General features: G+C 47.2%; 1 pseudogene; it reads left to right on the forward strand.

The window, feature by feature from the left end:
* The first annotated feature begins 4,232 nt into the window (after positions 1-4,232).
* Positions 4,233-4,350, forward strand: LOC126211020 (5S ribosomal RNA; annotated as a pseudogene).
* Positions 4,351-5,939: the final 1,589 nt, after the last annotated feature.

Here is a 5,939-nt window from a genome sequence, read left to right on the forward strand (position 1 = left end):
AATTCTCTCCAATCGAGCAGAAAAGACATAAGATTGTAGACAAGGGAAGGACTATCTGCAGAAACGTACAGGGAGTTTATCAATGAATATCGGGGTTTCAAGCTTTATAATATTTATTGTATTAAACTTACAGATATAAATGATATGTCAAATGAAAGAGAAACTCAGTTTTTCCAAGAACCTTACAAATGTTCAATGTGAGCACCATTTGTCACACGGCACACATCAAGTCTATAGCTGAGTTCTTCCGAAACATTGGTAAGTGTATCTTCAGTGGTTGTAGCAACAGCTGCTTCAATCCGGTTTCTTAATTCAGGGAGGTCTGCTGGTAGCGGAGGCACATACACACGATCCTTGATGAAGCCCCAAAGGAAAAATTCCCATGGAGTTACGTCGGGTGAACGTGGAGGACATGCAAAGCAAGCGGCCTATCCAGCGCTTGGGTACAGTGAAGTTCAACCAATCGTGTACTTCGATATCCCAGTGAGGTGGCGCACCATCTTGCTGGAAAATGAAGTTCTCTGGCTCATCTTTTCCAACTGAGGGAAGAGCCGTGGCTCTAGCGTATCAAGGTAAGAAGTGCCAGTTATAGTAGGTTCACCAAAAAAGAAAGGTCCATAAACTTTCCACAGTGCTTGCGCACTGGTGCCAAACACAACTGTCTGAATTGCTCTCTCATTTGACGTATCATTTTTCTCTGTAAGTGTAATGTAATAAATATTATAAAAGCGTTAAAACACCGACATTTATTTATAAACACCCTGTATTGTAGGAAAGGACAATGGGTGTGAAGCACTCAGTACCTCGTCTCGGGTTTCATAGATTTTCTGAAAACGACTGTGGCAGCTCTCTTTCCTAAAACGTTAGAATAACCTTTCCAATCCGAGGTTTAAGTTCAAATTGTTATACTGCTGAACTCTAGTTACCTGCCGCTATTAGAAACCTCGAATTAAAATACCCGGCAAATATTAAATAATCAGCTCGAAATCGTGACCGTGGGCCTGGAACGCGCACCTGACCCGTTCCAATTATGTCCAATTTTCATGCAGTAATTAATAGTAAAAATACACACACATCCAGAAACTCCGGACGTATCAGCCTATTGGCAATGTGAAAGATACTCACTACAGTTCTCTGCAATCGAGCAGAAAAGACATAAGATTTTAGCACGTAAAATAATCTCATTTTCACTTCATTTAGTCTGTAAAGAAAACGATGACAAGACAAAGAGAAATATTCCTCAAATAAATGTACAGGTTCTGCACCTCGCCACAATAACTAGTAATACTCTGACGTCAATGCCAATAGTGTAATAACTACAGTAGCCCTAACACGGCGCAACCACAAATGCATGAATAAAAAGCTACGCCTGACGCCACGTAGCTCAAACCACCGTAGCGCCACTGTGAGGAAGCAAGCCAGGTTTGCTTTAAATACAGGCTGTAATGGTCGCGAGCGTTAGTTACCTTTGAGATTGGACGTGGTGAATGGAAATGAGCGTTTGGCGCCATTGGCCGGGAGGCCCCTTACGGGGCAAGGGGCTCGGTGCATGTCTTATTACATTCGACGCCACATTGGGCGACCTGCGCGCCGGATGGGAATGAAATTATAAGACAACAACACCCAGTCCCTGAGCGGAGAAAATCCCCGACCCAGCCGGCAATAGAACCTGGGCCCCTTAGGACGGCAGTCCGTCACGCTGACGATTTTTTTTTTCTTTTTGCATTTTGTTCATTGTTGATCGTTGTGTTTGGTCGTTGCGGATAACATTCGTTCAAGTTCGTTGTTGATTCTTTGACTCAGTTTTTTTTATTACAGAGAACAACCAGCTCTCTGACCGAACACGCTGAGCTACCGTGCCGGCACCATTCAGCTATCGGGGTGGACAATGGATGTGGTGAACTGATGTTAATCCAGAGTGCCTTAGAGGCGACAGACTCCATTATCAATACGTCACTGAGTTTGAACGAGGTCATGTTATAGGACTACGAGAAGCTGGATGTTCCTTCTGCGGTATTGCAGACATACTTGGGAGGAATGCATCCACTGTACATGACTGCTGGCAGCGGTGGTCACGAGAGTGTACGGTCACAAGAAGACTGGGCTCCGGACGAACACGTGGCAATACCAAGAGGGAAGACTATCGTGCTCTCCGTATGGCTCTGGTGCATTGTACTGCGTCTGCAGCAATAATTTGAGCAGCAGTTGGCACCGCAGTGACACAACGAACTTGTACAAATCGATTATTTCAAGGACAGCACCGACCCAGACGCCCTGTAGTGGTCATTCCACTAACCCCAAACCACTGTGATTTGCGACTTCGGTGGTTTCAAGCAAGAGCTCATTAGAGAGCGAGGTAGACATCTGTTGTGTTTTCTGATGAAAGTTGATCCTGCTCCAGTGCCAGAGATGGCCGTCTTTTAGTTAGAACAACAATAGTCAATGGCCTGCAGTCGACCTGTCTAGGTGCTAGACAAAATGGTTGGTTCAAATGGCTCTGAGCACTATGGGACTTAACTGCTGAGCTCATCACTCCCCTACAACTTAGAACTACTTAAACCTAACTAACCTAAAGACATCACACACATCCATGCCCGAGGCAGGATTCGAACCTGCGACCGTATCGGTTGCGCGGCTCCAGACTGCAGCGCCTAGAACCGCTCGGCCACTTCGGCCGGCAGGTGCTAGACCCACTGGACCTACACTTGCAGTTATGATCTAGGGTGCGATTTCGTATGACAGCAGGAGATCTCGCGTGGTTATCCCATGCATCATCACTGCAAAACTGTACGTCGACCTGTTGCGCTGTCATTCTTGAATAGTGTTCCAGGTGGCGTTTTCCAGCAGGATAACGCTCGCCCAAATACCGCTGTTGTGACCAATCATGCTGTATGGAGTATTGGTATGTTGTTCTAGCCTGTTTGGTCACATGATCCGTCTCCAATCCAGCACATATGGGGTATCTCATCGGCGACATCTTCACGTCATCTACAACTAGCATTAACGGTCCCGGTATTGAGCGGCCGAGTGCAAAAGGCATGGAACTCTATCCCACAAAGTGAGATCCGGCACCTGTACAGCACATTTCATGCACGTGTGCATTAATCATTTTCAGGTGTTGCGATTTTTTTTGTATGTGTATTGTTTTTCCCTGAAGGCTTATGTAGTGATAACTTCTCGCAGCCATCAGCAGACAGCAAGCACGTCAGATTTCAAAGAGGAGTCGAGCAGTGCTCTCAGTAATTCAATGATCACCATTAACATCCACACACAAACGAATGTAAGCCTTGCGCCAGCCATGTTTACTCGAGTAAGTAGGTGCAACTAAGAACAAAACACTGACTATCTGGCGACTGTCATTTGACAAAACAAAACAACGAAATACAGCGCTTGTGTGGCGATTGCCGGAACTACAAACTATTACACTACCCAAGATGAGACAACTCTGTCAATTGGTTTGCCAGTTATGGACTTTTAAACAGTGGTTACATTTTTTTGGGCCACTCTGTATGTATGTTCCACATCTCCTCCTAAATCACTGGACCGATTTCAAACAAACTTGGTACGCATATCAGTTACTGTCTGGAAAGAACCTCTTTGGGGTTTTCCTATCAAAGGGGCGAGGGTGGTCGTCCACGACGAGCGAATTCGGAGAATTTATTCATCCTGTATTTGAGAATGAGAGCAGTTCGTGGCTTCCAACAAACTTTACACATCATTTGTAGCCTTTACGAAACTATTACTCGCTGACAAACCTTATAAAATCGTGAAAGGAAAAAGAATATATCGCTTACTACGTTTATGCTGTTAATACTGTGAATCTCACGCATCAGGCAAGACGTTTAAATTTATTATTTCTCTGCTACTAACTCTATACGCAACAAGTAGAAGCATATGTCGCTGAATGTTTCAAAATTATAGCAGTGTACGACGCATCGTACAGCAAATGTTACGTCAAAGAAACTCAGATTTGTGAGAAACTGCGGCATCTTGCACGACGTTTTAGTTTATTATTCCTTTACTACTAATTGTATTCACAATGCATTTCGCATACAGTATCCATATACACCACCGGATGTACGTGCAAAATTATATCATTGTACGACACAATACAGGATATTTCATTCCATACGGACTGAATTGCCCGTAAACGAAACTGCAGGGCCAAATCAGCTACATATGGAGATACAGGTGAAATATCTATACAGATATGTGTGGCTTTTGTTAAAATTGCCTACGGCCTTGCCGCAGTGGTAACATCGGTTCCCGTCAGATCACCGAAGTTAGGCGTTGTTGGGCTGGGCTAGCACTTGGATGGGTGACCATCCGGTGTGCCGAGCGATGTTGGCAAGCGGGGTGCACTCAGCCCTTGTGAGGCAAACTGAGGAGCTGCTTGACTGAGAAGTAGCAGCTCCGGTCTCTGAAACTGACATACGGCCGGGAGAGCGGTGTGCTGACCACATGCTCTTCCATATCCGCATCCAGTGACGCCTGTGGGCTGATGACACGGCGGCCGGTCGGTACCGTCGGACCTTCCAAGGCCTGTAGGGACGGAGTTTAGTTTTTGTTAAAATTATGCGAAATATAGAGGGTGAAGGAAAAATGCCACACTTAGAGGTCGCAATGCGACTCCTCATCCAGACTCAAGACAAAAGTTTATAGTAAAATTAGATCTCGTGCATTTTGAAAATGCAGATATGAAAACGAGGGGATGGCAACAGTGTTGCATCGTGCAGGGCATCGGAATGTAGGAGGAACGTGTACCATCCCACACTGCCATACAAAGCCGCGGTAGGTCACTAACTGGACTACTACGGCGTCAGACCCACATCCAGCATGGAGCTCTGGTTCGAATCCTCTTAGGTTCCGTTTTTACTTTTGAGACATCCGTTCTCTAGTTCTCGCCGCTTGTAACCAGGATGTCATTTTTCTCCATGACAATAGTCTACGACGTGACAGTGAAACAGATTAAACTGCACGTATGTATCAGTGAGCCTTGAGTAGCCGCAGGTGAAGCATCAGTGCAGCAGCAGTGCAGTAGCGAGTCGCATATTTAGCTTTCATATTTGTTTTGTAGTTTGATTCTTAATTTCTTTCCGAGTGTTTGTGCGCTTGCATATTTAATTACATAAAATCCTTCGTATTCTCGTATTTGAGAGGGGTAATTTGGCTTATTGATAGCTGTAGAGTATAAATTCGCGGAGTCGTTAGATATTAGCAGTAGGATGGATAGGGTGTGTGCGTGCTGTGTGCGGGCGCAGGAGGAACTGGCCGCGGTTCGCGAGCAGCTGAGCGTGTTGTTGGCCACGGTCAGCCGCCTTCAGGCTGCTGCCTCGAGGTGCAGCGACGGCGGAGGGTCTGGCGCGTCGCTTGAGACACCCCAGGTGTCGCTTGCTGCGTCCGCTGACTCAGCCGCCGAGGCACCTTCTAGTGTACCCGGCGCGTTGGGACCGCCCTCACCTCAGGGTGAGTGGCGGACTGCAACGCGTTCGCGTCGCTCGGGGCGGAGGGTCAATGTGGAGGCTGTCTGGCTGGCCTCGCCCGTTCGTCCTGTCAGTGGGCAGGTGGCCGCTCCTCCAGCAGGGCCCGAGCAGGCACACGTGGGCAAAGGCTTGCTGGTTATTGGGAGCTCCAACGTTAGGCGGGTGATGGAGCCCCTTAGGGAAATAGCATACAGGGCTGGAAAAAATTCCAACGTGCACTCAGTTTGTCTGCCGGGGGGCCTCATCCGAAATGTGGAGGCGGCCTTGCCTGCAGCTATCGAGCGTACGGGTTGCAGTCGTCTGCAAGTAGTTGCTCACGTCGACACCAATGATGCTTGGGTTCTGAGGCGATCCTCAGTTCGTACAGGCGACTGGCCTCGCACGAGGGGTGCAAGCAGAGCTCTCTATTTGCAGCATCGGGTCCTTTGGTTTAGATCCAAGTGGAGGGTCTCAACC

Source organism: Schistocerca nitens, chromosome 10, assembly GCF_023898315.1.
Source record: "Schistocerca nitens isolate TAMUIC-IGC-003100 chromosome 10, iqSchNite1.1, whole genome shotgun sequence".
NCBI lineage: Eukaryota > Metazoa > Arthropoda > Insecta > Orthoptera > Acrididae > Schistocerca > Schistocerca nitens.